Raw genomic sequence first — 14,877 nt, 5'->3', positions numbered from 1 at the left:
GAGCCAGGCATGCTTGAGCGACCGAACACCTTGCTGGCTTGGCAAGCAGGGGTGAATACGAGCTTTACATAAGTGTATCTGTATTGTATTGTCAAATGAGCACGGTTCAAAGTAGCTAGAATAAAATGAGACAATATATATGAGCCGACCTGAAATTCATGACCAATACAAGGTTCCTCGAACGGGACGCATCAGATGCCCACGAGTTTAGAACAACCAATCAGATTCGATCATAAGAAGCACTCGGTCATCTTATTCCTCCTCGCCGGCGTCGAGCCGGTGTCCGGTCCGAATTCACTGTCCTCCGCTACGGGGCACTTACCGACCATCTCGACGTACCCTCTCTCGCACCATTGGTAGCAGATCCCGTTTTTGAAGACTTGGCCCGAGTCGCCGCGAAGCTCCATGGACAGTAACAACTGAAACGTGATCATTGGGCAGCTGAATCCTCCTGCCCCCGTCCCTGTGGCCGTTTCCACCAGTTGAGCTCGAGCTCTCGCCCAGCTTAACCTCCGTATCGGCGGCCATCAAGGTCTTGTTGGATGCCATCGCCGACGTGGCCTTGATATCCGTTTGTACAATATAACTATACAAGAACGAAGCCCTAAGGCTCGTCTTCTACATTATATCCCGGGCCCGCGGACTAGGCAGCCCATCTCTACGTGTACCAGGCTCCAAGTGGGCCAGGCCTCTCTCTCTCTTCTTATTTTCAAAGATCTAGTGTGGTCCCCTTCGGTAAGTTGGATCTATCTCTAGCCATATGTTTTCTCTTTTTGCATACAATCAAGTACCTCGGCCATGACAACCAAGGTTCACCAGAGTGTTTTTTTTTGAAATCATAAATATGTATACGGTCAGCAAGTCGTCTCATTAAAAACCTCCCAGTCCCTTTAGGTACCCTGAAAGGAAAAGAGTGTGTCTGAAACTTGCCGCCTCTTATAGAATAGTTACATTGTCCAAAACTAATACATCATTTAAAACCAATGTAGGAATAAAATCTATTGGATCACCATCCTAGCCAAAACTACTTTCGCCATCATGCGCAAATTGTGCTATGTGGTGAGCTACCATATTGGCCTCTCTTGGACAAGGTTTGCCAGAGTGTTTGTGATGTTCATATATAATAATATAAACAAATGAGTGTGAAATGTGAACCCATGATGAAAAAAAACTTCCATATATCCGTTAAGGTGCATATAATATGTACACAAGCTAGGTTTGGTCTTCGCATGCGTACAATTTTTGTTTTAGGGCTATGCGCGTATTATTTTTGCTCTGGCTGCAATTCAGCTTTGGTGTTCTTTTTTTTTCAATGGAAGTTGTTCTGTATTTCAATATCTAACTAGCTCCACGTACATGAAAGTAGTTCATAAAATCAGGTCTAGCTTATATAGTAGTATAATTTTAGTAAACATTTTGTGAAATAAGTATGCTCCACCCTATGTGAAAATTTTCATAGTTGGAAAGTAATTCTTCAGATTCGTGCCACTAAAAATATCGTGAATAAAATTAAAGTTTCAAGCAACTTCCGTAAACTCTTTACGTATGGAAATATTGTATGCCAAAACCCTGTGGTAAGCCCAGCCCATATCCGTTCATGAAAATGTTTAGTAGTAGAAGAAAATTATTTCCATATAAACTGAGCTAAGCCCAGCCCAAGTCCATCACGTGTTGTTTCCAAATAAGCACGACAACTCTTCTCGTTCCTGCGATGGAATCCGAGACGGCGGCCATGCCGAAGCCGAACGCAGGAGCGACGCCTCCCCGCCGCTGCCTCCCGGAGGAGATCGTCATCTGGGAGATCCTCGTTCGCCTCCCCCCAAAATCCCTCCTCCGTTGCCGCGCGGTCTGCTGCGCTTGGCCTTGGGGATGATAATCCCATTGCTTTAGATTGTAATGATTTAGATTTTGATGATTGCCACATCTCTGAATTATAAAGTTCTTACAAAAACTTGCTAAAAGTCCTAATGCTAGTGCTATAAATTTGGCTTTCACAAAACATATTACAAATGCTCTCATAAAAGCTAGAGAAGAGAAACTAAAACTTGAAACTTCTATTCCTAGAAAGCTAGAGGATGGTTGGGAGCCCATCATTAAAATGAGGGTCAAAGATTTTGATTGTAATGCTTTATGTGATCTTGGTGCAAGTATTTACGTTATGCCTAAGAAAGTCTATGATATGCTTGACTTGCCACCAATGAAAAACTGTTATCCGGATGTTAATCTTGCTGATAATGCTAAAAAGAAACCTTTGGGGAGAGTTGATAATGTTCATATTATGGTTAACAATAACCTTGTCCCCGTTGATTTTGTTGTCTTGGATATTGAATGCAATGCATCTTGCCCCATTATATTGGGAAGACCTTTTCTTCGAACCGTTGGTGCTACTATTGATATGAAGGAAGGTAATATTAAATATCAATTTCCTCTCAAGAAAGGTATGGAACACTTCCCTAGAAAGAGAATGAAGTTACCTTATGATTCTATTATTAGAACAAGTTATGATGTTGATGCTTCATCTCTCGATGTCACTTGAGTTACACTTTCTGCGCCTAGCTGAAAGGCGTTAAAGAAAAGCGCTTATGGGAGACAACCCATGTTTTTACTCCAGTATTTTTGTTTTATATTTGTGTCTTGGAAGTTGTTTACTACTGTAGCAACCTCTCCTTATCTTAGTTTTGAGTTTTGTTGTGCCAAGTAAAGTCTTTGATAGTAAAGTAAGTACTAGATTTGGATTACTGCGCAGTTCCAGATTTCTTTACTGTCACGAATCTGGGTCTACCTCCCTGTAGGTAGCTCAGACAATTAAGCCAATTTACGTGCATGATCCTCAGATATGTACGCAACTTTCATTCAATTTGAGCATTTTCATTTGAGCAAGTCTGGTGGCCTAATAAAATCCATCTTTACGGACTGTTCTGTTTTGACAGATTCTGCCTTTTATTTTGCATTGCCTCTTTTGCTATGTTGGATGAATTTCTTTGATCCATTAATGTCCAGTAGCTTTATGCAATGTCCAGAAGTGTTAAGAATGATTGTGTCACCTCTGAACATGTGAATTTTTATTGTGCACTAACCCTCTAATGAGTTGTTTCGAGTTTGGTGTGGAGGAAGTTTTCAAGGATCAAGAGAGGAGTATGATGCAATATGATCAAGGAGAGTGAAAGCTCTAAGCTTGGGGATGCCCCGGTGGTTCACCCCTGCATATTTTAAGAAGACTCAAGCATCTAAGCTTGGGGATGCCCAAGGCATCCTTCTTCATCGACAACATTATCAGGTTCCTCCCCTGAAACTATATTTTTATTCCGTCACATCTTATGTACTTTGCTTGGAGCGTCGGTTTGTTTTTGTTTTTTGTTTTGTTTGAATAAAATGGATCCTAGCATTCACTTTATGGGAGAGAGACACGCTCCGCTGTAGCATATGGACAAATATGTCCTTAGGCTCTACTCATAGTATTCATGGCGAAGTTTCATCTTCGTTAAATTGTTATATGGTTGGAATTGGAAAATGCTACATGTAGTAACTCTAAAATGTCTTGGATAATTTGATACTTGGCAATTGTTGTGCTCATGTTTAAGCTCTTGCATCATATACTTTGCACCCATTAATGAAGAAATACTTAGAGCTTGCTAATTTGGTTTGCATATTTGGTTTCTCTAGAGTCTAGATAACATCTAGTATTGAGTTTTGAACAACAAGGAAGACGGTATGGAGTCTTATAATGTTTACAATATGTCTTTTATGTGAGTTTTGCTGTACCGTTCATCCTTGTGTTTGTTTCAAATAACCTTGCTAGCCTAAACCTTGTATCGAGAGGGAATACTTCTCATGCATCCAAAATACTTGAGCCAACCACTATGCCATTTGTGTCCACCATACCTACCTACTACATGGTATTTATCCGCCATTCCAAAGTAAATTGCTTGAGTGCTACCTTTAAATTTCCATCATTCACCTTTACAATATATAGCTCATGGGACAAATAGCTTAAAAACTATTGTGGTATTGAATATGTACTTATGCACTTTATCTCTTATTAAGTTGCTTGTTGTGCGATAACCATGCTTCTGGGACGCCATCAACTATTCTTTGTTGAATATCATGTGAGTTGCTATGCATGTCCGTCTTGTGCGAAGTAAGAGAGATCTACCACCTTTATGGTTGGAGCATGCATATTGTTAGAGAAGAGCATTGGGCCGCTAACTAAAGCCATGATTCATGGTGGAAGTTTCGAGTCTTGGACATATATCCTCAATCTCATATGAGAATAATAATTGTTGCCACATGCTTATGCATTAAAGAGGAGTCCATTATCTGTTGTCCATGTTGTCCCGGTATGGATGTCTAAGTTGAGAATAATCAAAAGCGAGAAATCCAAAATGCGAGCTTTCTCCTTAGACCTTTGTACAGGCGGCATGGAGGTACCCCATTGTGACACTTGGTTAAAACATGTGCATTGCAAAGATCCGGTAGTCCAAGTTAATTAGGACAAGGTGCGGGCACTATTAGTATACTATGCATGAGGCTTGCAACTTGTAAGATATAATGTACATAACTCATATGCTTTATTACTACCGTTGACAAAATTGTTTCATGTTTTCAAAATAAAAGCTCTAGCACAAATATAGCAATCGATGCTTTCCTCTTTGAAGGACCATTCTTTTTACTTTTATGTTGAGTCAGTTCACCTATCTCTCTCCACCTCAAGAAGCAAACACTTGTGTGAACTGTGCATTGATTCCTACATACTTGCATATTGTACTTGTTATATTACTCTATGTTGACAATTATCCATGAGATATACATGTTACAAGTTGGAAGCAACCGCTGAAACTTAATCTTCCTTTGTGTTGCTTCAATGCCTTTACTTTGATTTATTGCTTTATGAGTTAACTCTTATGCAAGACTTATTAATACTTGTCTTGAAGTACTATTCATGAAAAGTCTTTGCTTTATGATTCACTTGTTTGCTCATGTCATTACCATTGTTTTGATCGCTGCATCCACTACATATGTTTACAAATAGTATGATCAAGGTTATGATGGCATATCACTTCGAAATTATCTTTGTTATCGTTTTACCTGCTCGGGACGAAGCAGAACTAAGCTGGGGATGCTTGATACGTCTCCGACGTATCGATAATTTCTTATGTTCTATGCCATATTATTAATGATACCTACATGTTTTATGCACACTTTATATCATATTCGTGCATTTTTCGGAACTAACCTATTAACAAGATGCCAGAAGTGCCGGTTCTCGTTTTACTGCTGTTTTTGGTTTCGAAATCCTAGTAACGAAATATTCTCGGAATTGGACGAAACGAAGACCCAGGGGCCTATTTTGCCACGAACCTTCCGGAAGACCGAAGAGCATACGAAGTGGGGCCACGAGGTGGCGACACCACATGGCGGCGCGGCCAAGGGGCCCGCGCCGCCCGTGGTGTGGGCCCCTCGTTAGCCCCCCGACTCTGCCCTTCCGCCTACTTAAAGCCTCCGTCGCGAAACCCCGATGCGAAAAACCACGATACGGAAAACCTTGCGAGATGCCGCCGCCGCCGATCCCATCTCGGGGGATTCGGAGATCTCCTCCGGCACCCTGCCGGAGAGGGGATTCATCTCCCGGAGGACTCTACACCGCCATGGTCGCCTCCGGAGTGATGAGTGAGTAGTTCACCCCTGGACTATGGGTCCATAGCGGTAGCTAGATGGTTGTCTTCTCCTCATTGTGCTTCATTGTTGGATCTTGTGAGCTGCCTAACATGATCAAGATCATCTATCCGTAATACTCTATGTTGTGTTTGTCGGGATCCGATGGATAGAGAATACCATGTTATGTTAATTATCAAGTTATTACATATGTGTTGTTTATGATCTTGCATGCTCTCCGTTACTAGTAGAGGCTGCGGCCAAGTTTTTGCTTTTAACTCCAAGAGGGAGTATTTATGCTCGATAGTGGGTTCATGCCCGCATTGACACTGAGGACGATGTGATGAAAGTTCTAAGGTTGTGTTGTCTTGTTGCCACTAGGGATAAAACATTGGCGCTATGTCCGAGGATGTAGTTGTTGATTACATTACGCACCATACTTAATGCAATTGTCTCGTTGCTTTGCAACTTAATACTTGGAAGGGGTTCGGACGATAACTTTGAAGGTGGACTTTTTAGGCATAGATGCAGTTGGATGACGGTCTATGTACTTTGTCGTAATGCCCAATTAAATCTCACTATACTTATCATGACATGTATGTGCATTGTTATGCCCTCTCTATTTGTCAATTGCCCGACTGTAATTTGTTCACCCAACATGCTTTTATCTTATGGGAGAGACACCTCTAGTGAACTGTGGACCCCGGTCCATTCTTTTAATACTGAAATACAAATATGCTGCAATACTTGTTTTACTGTTTTCTCTGCAAACAATCATCTTCCACACAATTCGGTTAATCCTTTGTTACAGCAAGCCGGTGAGATTGACAACCTCACTGTTTCGTTGGGGCAACGTACTTTGGTTGTGTTGTGCAGGTTCCACGTTGGCGCCGGAATCTCTGGTGTTGCGCCGCACTACATCCCGCCGCCATCAACCTTCAACGTGCTTCTTGACTCCTACTGGTTCGATTAAACCTTGGTTTCTTACTGAGGGAAACTTGCCGCTGTGCGCATCACACCTTCCTCTTGGGGTTCCCAACGGACGTGTCAACTACACGCATCAGCCATCGAGGTCTTGTTGGATGCCATCGCTGGCGCGGCCTTGATAGCCGTTTGTACAATATAACTATACAAGAACGAAGCCCTAAGGCTCGTCTTCTACATTATACTACCTTCGTTTCAAGAAATAAGGAGCACGCGTATTCTAACATGAACTTTGACCATAAAAGTTGAGCAACAAAATCTTGATTATATTATATGTAATTACTATCGTTGGTTTCGTATTGAAAAGTATTTTCTAATGATATTAATTTTATACAAATAATTTTTATCTATTTGAAGTAATTTTTATCAAACAAAAAGCACGTAAAACGAGGGCGCCTTATTCCTTGAAACGGAGGTAGTATCCCGAGCCCGCAGACTAGGCAGCCCATATCTACGTGTACCAGGCTCCAAGTGGGCCAGGTCTCTCTCTCTCTTCTTATTTTCAAAGATCTAGTGTGGTCGCCATAATAGCCTCGCCTCTGGTAAGTAGGATCTATCTCTAGTCATATGTTTTCTCTTTTTGCATACAATCTCATTAAAAACCTCCCAGTCCTCTTAGATACCCTAGAAGAAAAAGAGAGCGTCTGAAACTTGCCGCCCCTCACAGAATAGTTACATTATCCAAAACTATTACATCATTTCAAACTAATCTACAAATAAAATCTGGTGGATCACCATCCTAGCCAAAACTACTTTCGCCATCATACGCAAATTGTGCTATGTGGTGAGCTACCATATTGGCCTCTCTTGGACAAGGTTTGCCAGAGTGTTTGTGATGTTCATATATAATAATATAAAAAAATGAGTGTGAAATGTGAACCCATGATGAAAAAAAACTTCCATATATCCGTTAAGGTGCATATAATATATACACAGCTATGTTTGGTCTTCTGCATGCGTACAATTTTTCTTTTAGGGCTATGCGCGTGTAATTATTTTTGCTCTGGCTGCAATTCAGCTTTGGTGTTCTTTTTTTTTCAATGGAAGTTGTTCTGTATTTCAATATCTAACTAGCTCCACGTACATGAAAGTAGTTCATAAAATCAGGTCTAGCTTATATAGTAGTATAATTTTAGTAAACATTTTGTGAAATAAGTATGCTCCACCCTATGTGAAAATTTTCATAGTTGGAAAGTAATTCTTCAGCTGTGCCACTAAAAATATCGTGAATAAAATTAAAGTTTCAAGCAACTTCTGTAAACTCTTTCTGTATGGAAATATTGTATGCCAAAACCCTGTGGTAAGCCCAGCCCATATCCGTTCATGAAAATGTTTAGTAGAAGAAAATTCTTTCCATATAAACTGAGCTAAGCCCAGCCCAAGTCCATCACGTGTTGTTTCCAAATAAGCACGACAACTCTTCTCGTTCCTGCGATGGATTCCGAGACGGCGGCCATGCCGAACGCAGGAGCGACGCCTCGCCGCCGCTGCCTCCCGGAGGAGATCGTCATCTGGGAGATCCTCGTTCGCCTCCCCCCAAAATCCCTCCTCCGTTGCCGCGCGGTCTGCTGCGCTTGGCGCCGCGCCACCTCTACCCACGACTTCCTCCTCTTCCACCATGGCCGCCAGCCTACCCTCCCCATTGTCTGGGGTGAACCCGTCTCCGGATTCAAGTATGACGACGTCTCCGCCTGCTACGACGAACTCCTTGTCTTGGATCACCGGGCCACCGACGCCAAGCTCCAATCCGTCGCTAGGTTTGACGAGCCCTGTTGTTCCATGGCCTCTTGCGACGGTCTCCTCGTCCTCTACAAACTTGGCTTGACTGAGACCTTCTTCATCTGCAACCCGGTCACCCGTGAGCATGCTCCCCTCTGGATACCGGGGGACTTTGGTATATCCAGTGTATTGGGGATGTATTTGCACCGCCCTAGCGGCGAGTATCGACTGTTAGTGCGCGGGAGGAGCCACATACCTAAACCTACAACTGGATGTTATGTCTTCGTGTTGGGCTCCAACCAGCCATTGAGGTACATTGGGGGTCCGGATGCAGCAGAAGCGTTGCAATTCGACACGCCTGTCCTCATCTGTCATAGCCTGCACTGGTACCCAACGAATGAAAGCAGGCTGGCAATATTGGTATTCGACACCACGACCGAGTCATTTCGAGAGATGCATGCTCCAGCTGGGCCTACCAAGTCAAGTATCTTTGAGTCAAGTATCTTTGAGATGGATGAAAAGCTTGGCTTCTGTGGCTACAACGATGCCAATAAAGTTCTTGATATATGGGTATTGCAGAACTATGAAGGTGAGGTTTGGGTCCGCCAGTACAACATCAATTTTCCGGTTGAAGAAATATTGGGGTTGCATGGGTGCTGGAATGATGATTCGTACGGGAGCGTTGTGTCAGTGGCTGGAGACGTCCTCTTGCTGGTCAGTCATGGCGGGTGGCTGTTTTACGTCGACACCGATGGCAAGGTGGTTGACAACTTCCATCGTTATGGACAACAAATCTATGCTTCAGACTTTCGGCTCAAGCAAACTCTTGTTCCACATAACTTCTTCACAACACTTGAGGATCATGCTGCGAATGGTTCACCGTTCCTCTAACGGCTGTTCACTGAGGTGGTTCTTCTTGACGGCCTAGTTGTCCTATATATCCTCATGAGCTGCAATATATAAGCCGGCTAGCTTCTAGTTTTCGGCACCGACCTGTATTAAAATATGATAATCCACTTTGCTGCTATATGGTTGTATGAAATCTATCATTTTTCAATACCTTTTTAGGCTAAAGTGGGTACTGCGTGTTTAGTTTCTAAAGTTACGTACCTACTCAACTTGATGTGCTTTTGGAATACTTTTGACTGATCTGTGGCATATCTCTATATTCTTCACCTGAGGAATTGACTTCGATTTTTTTTTTATTTATCAACTGGTTCTCAGTAGTACTCAGTTGCCTCACTAGTACTCAATTCTTAACAACTGCCTCATGCCTCTATTCATTGAGCTAAGGAACTGAGTTTTCTATATTTCTTTTTATCTTGGGCTTTTTTGTTAGTACTCAATTGTTAGCAATCTATATGCTCATGTTCGTACGTATTCCTTAAACTGAAGAAATGTGGAAATTTAATTCGGTCCCCAGATGCATATGCTCCCTCTACTAATTTTTTTGTTTTGAAATGTCGAAAATTTTTGACAAAAAATTCTACCTGTACATGTCCACAATATTTGTGCGCTCGCCAAGTTTCGCGAGGAACCAGTATTTTGTGTGGTCTGAGAAAATTTATCTACCGAAAATCTTTATTTTTATAATTGAATTTTGTCTTTTTTACACATGCCACACATAAGTCTATTTTCCATGAAATGACTTTCTGAGTGTGTAGCACGTGAAGATGTACGTGCGAATTTTTCGTTTTTATTTTTTAAAATTTCAGAATATGCCTAACTTGTATTACAAAATAAAGGGAGCACATGCTTCCATGTGCCAAAACACCACTCTCGAAGATTTTGTTTTACCTTTTTATCTTGTGGTCTTCTTGATAGTCAATTGTTTCCCTCTTTTTCCACCCTTTGTTGTAGGTGGTGTTAAAAAGAGGGAGGATTTCATCTTATTTGTTGATTTTCTAGCTGCATATGATATTTTGAAGACGGTGAGAGAACTTATTATTAACTTAAATGGTTGCATGACAAGTCAATTGATCAATGAAAAGCTCTGTTATAATTATAATTTCCTCGTGATTTTTTAGGCATGTCTTGTGAACACTAATTAGTTCATCTTTATATATTTGTCTTTTTCCAAGGAGTTTTAGTATTCTTGTAGAAAAGACTAGTATTGCAACCTGAAAATTCTAGGATTACCTTTTTGTGCTTCTATTGTACAAAACCATTTATATTGCATTGTTTGGAACAATCTCTTGTTATTTCACTCTCCTAACCATGTTAAGTGTGAATGCTTCATTGGGTGTAATCAGATTCTTGTGATCAAGCTATGGTCCCAAATTATGTTCATGCCTGAAGTAGGGACAAGAACCAGACCAATTGTGTGACAAACACTATGGTAATTTGTCACTAGAACCCGTCGAGGGGCGCGTCCAGCATGCCGTCCGCCTTCAATGGTTGGGCGCGGCCGCCACCGCCGGCGACTACAGCGGTCGGAGGGAATAGATCGGGGTGGCTCTCCTTTAGGGTTTGGTGGCACCCTGGAGCGCTCGTCCGAGCCGCCCGAGTGCCTTTTTCTTTAACGCAATTTCTATTCCGCAGCTAACCTCGTTTCAGGCTTCCAGCAAGGTCACAGTCGTAGCCGCTAGATCACGATCGGACGCTGCGAGCGAAGCGGTGCTCACTCGGCCACAATACAACACACGCACGTACACGGTCCCACCTTCCACGACACAATACACGCACTCACACATGTTCTGTGCTCTCTCTTATCTCGTTCCCCTGCTGCCTCCTGATGCGCCGCCGCCGCCTGTTGCTCCGGCTGCTGCCGGTCGCCGGCCTAGCTCCCCCAAGGTCTCCTCCATCGAATCCCCGCCGCCACGACACAGTTCTGCCTGCGTGCGTTCCCCCATGGATAACCCTGGTGATTCCACCCACCTCGCCCGATTTTCTAATTTGATTCGCGCCTGGGATGCATCCTCGCTGGAGCCGGCTTCATCCTCGTTCGTGGCGGGGTGCGTCCTCGTCTGTGGGCGTCGGATACATCCCGACGGCGTCGCCCACATCCTCGTGGCGCCAACGACATACCCGCGGCCTCGGTTACATCCCCACGACGTCGTGCACATTCTCGCGGCCTCAGGCTTCCCCTGCTACATTGTCGACTCCCCCGGCCATATAATCAAGTTTCGCAACTAAATCGTCGAGGATTCGGTTACTCCCCCGCGTCATCGAGATCCCAATCGCCCGAGCTAGTACTTTTCCCCCTACATCGACCAGAATCTGATCTTTTATTGCCTGCGCATGTTACATTTTTCCGAGAAGAAGTGGTGGTAAGTGGAACTAGTTCTGTAGGATGGAAGCATTAGTAGAGGGTGTATTTTTTCTACCAGAGGTAGTAGATTTTTTAGAAGTAACACATCATTTTGGAATAATACATGCAGAAAGAGAAGATGGAACTTGTTATTTCTTGAGATTTATGTTAGTTAGTACCCTTGGAAATGTTCCATCTTCTGGCTCTGCATGTTAGATGGAGTGTATGTATGTGGAAGTAGTTCCATCGGATCATATGTGGGATGGAAGCAGTCAGTTGAGGGGCTTTTTTTGTTACAGATGGAGGTAGATTAATTTTTGGAAGTAACACATGTTTGCTGGAAGAATACATGCAGAAGCAGTAGATAGAACTTGTTACTTTTTCAGGCCAGAGTTTGAGTTTTTTACATCTGTCAAACTGCAGATAGAGATGTTCCATCTACTGCTGGGTGTGTCTGTCTTGTTGGGTTTCACCAGGAATGTTTACATGCAAAAACATATAAACTTTTTAGAAGATTATGTATATAGTAGGAAGTAAAGTTCTCTGATGGAACTAAAATAGTTGGTACTTTTAGTACCTCTAATTAGATGGTAAATGTCCCAGTTGTAGGCATATGGACATCATGTGTGTGTTCCGCCGCCCGTTCCTTCCGGCCGGCCCTTTTCCTTGCCGACCTGTAGCGCCGTCTCCGCCTCTTGGGCACTCACCTCCTCCCCCATTCCTTCTGGCCGCCCCCTTCCTTGCCGACCTGTAGCGCCATCTCCGCCTCTTGGGTACCCACCTCGGGCACGGAGGAGGCGCCGCCCGTGAGTGAGAGCACCTCGCGGCCGCGGGCTGCACGCACCGACCATGGAGGATGCCCCATCCCTGTCGCCGGTAGCATCCCTCGCTGCCTGGATTCATCGCGGTGATGCCGGTCTCATCTCCGTGTCTCCAGCAACGGCGTCGTTGTTTCCTGCTGGCCGGCAGCGTCCTTGTGGTCGCGTCTACATCCTCCTCGTTCACCGTCACATCCTTGTTATCACCGCCAACATCACTGGTCTCCGGACACAAGACCTCCTTCACTGCTTCATCCTTGCTTATGCTAGATACTCCTGAGGGTAAGGTATGCATTTCTGCACAGTTATTTCTGACCAAATTGTGTAGCAGTCGGTAATGTTACATGCATTTTTTGTGCTACAAAGTACATGGTGTGAAGCGTAGTTGAATTAGTAGATAGAACATGGAACCCAACCAACTATGTTAATGTAACGTTTTTGATGCAAATGGAACAACTTTTTCCATCAGGAACAAGGCCCATCAGCATTTGTTTTGTGTTACATGTACTAGTTGAATTAGTGGATTGAACCAATTATGTCCAGGTAACTATTTTTTGCAGCAGATGTAACCAATGTTTCATTAGGTGTAAGGCCGACCAGCATTTGTTTTTGTGTTACATGCAGTAGTTAAATTAGTGGATGGACAAATTATGTCCATGTAACCTCTTTTTGCAGCAGATGGAACCAATTTTTCATTAGTTGTAAGGCCGATCAGCATTTGTTTTACGTTACATGCAGTAGGCTAGCACAGACAGTGATAGCAGCCACAACACATTGGTAATTGAGTAGTAAACAGTGCTCTGGAACACACACATATTGGTTACTTATATCACCCTGTACCTGTCATTTCCTACTTCCAGTCACTAGGATTTGCCTTGTGTCTTGGTAAGGGAAGTTCAAGAAGTAATTCTGGAGCCTAGATGGTTCATCAATGCTTTCCGGTTGATAGCAACATGCAGAGATCTTACTTGCCAGGACTCTTCTGGGTGCAGGTTTGCTCACCATATTTTCTAATCAACTTGGCTTGATATGTATTTGACCTACACCAACACATAACACTCTAGGCTGTGGCCTGAATTTCAGTGAGAAACTTGGTTGAAGATTATGATCACCAGAAAACAAAGCTTGGCTCACCTCACGCGGTGGAGGAGACACTGGAGGTTATCTCGGTTGCAGCCCAACCTTGTCAGTTAGGAGAATGAGTAGCTCCATGGCAAACTAGGAGCAGAAACGGTTGAATTCAGCGTCTTGAAATCTGGAGAAGTCCCAGGTAAAGTGTTTATTTTAGCCTGGTTTCCTCCTTTTTGCACAGACTCACTGCAATATGGCAGGTTTCTGGCAAGGTCGGCAAGACGGCAGCTAGCTCACGGCAAGACGGCGGGGTCCTGGCAATGTTGGCAAGACATCGGAGAACTCATAGCAAGATGACGGTGAACTCACGGCAAGACGGTGGGGTTCCAGCAAGGTCGGCAAAACTGGCGACGTACTCCAGTGAGACCGGCAGTATTCCGGCGAGTTACATTGCCATGTTTTAACCCGTAAAGAATAATCTACCTAGTTGTTCTTCACCCAAGTCGTGATACATTGGCATGTATTTTTTCGATCGCTCTGGCTAAAGCACGGACATGTAACTACTCTAGCATCCTACTGGATGTAACTCTAACTCCTGTTTGGATGTAACAAAGTAGTTGCATCAGATCAGGCTAGAACTTTTTTGCAACAATGTAACAGGTGGTACAGGAGCTCCACCGATGTGTCTCCCATCCGCAATTCTTTCTGGAAACAACAAATTTTTTGATGTATTTTATTCCACACACGGGATGAAGGAGAACTGGAGAAGGTACGGGGGTTGTTGGATGGAAGAAAGAAGGGGGCGCTGGTTCCCGCGCGTCTGTCCATTGACCCGCGCGTGTCTAATCTACTTTTAGAAAGATTCTTTTTAACTAGAAAAGGAAAGTTTGGGTGACCTCGCTCTAAGGGTAAAACGAGGTCGACCTCGATGTAGTCACGCCCTTTCTTTAAACCCTCCTCCAACAGTTTCCATTCAACGTTTATAAGTCTCCAATAATGAATCGGAATAAGAAAATACTTAATAGAAAACTAGCCTTACCCGCAGCCAAATAATTCATCGTACTAGGCAACATCGCCTTGAGTCTCGCTAAACAAAACAATTCATTCTAATGGAAACTTATCTTTGAACATGGTAGTTGCTGATAGGATTAACTTTAGATTTCTTGTTTTTTCAATGTCATGTTGCATAGAAAGGATTGTATCGCCGACACATTTAAGAATGGATACTCCTCCATCAACCGGATGAAAACTCACACCTTCAATTTAGTCATCAGACTCTACGCATTCAATCATGACGGCGAGAAACATATAGTGGCATATTTCGAAAGATGAAAATTGTAGTGAAATTTCTGAAATACAAAATAACTGCAATGGCATATATCT

The sequence above is a fragment of the Lolium rigidum genome, chromosome 6 (assembly GCF_022539505.1).
Source record: "Lolium rigidum isolate FL_2022 chromosome 6, APGP_CSIRO_Lrig_0.1, whole genome shotgun sequence".
Lineage (NCBI taxonomy): Eukaryota > Viridiplantae > Streptophyta > Magnoliopsida > Poales > Poaceae > Lolium > Lolium rigidum.
Note: the sequence above shows the minus strand (reverse complement) of the source record.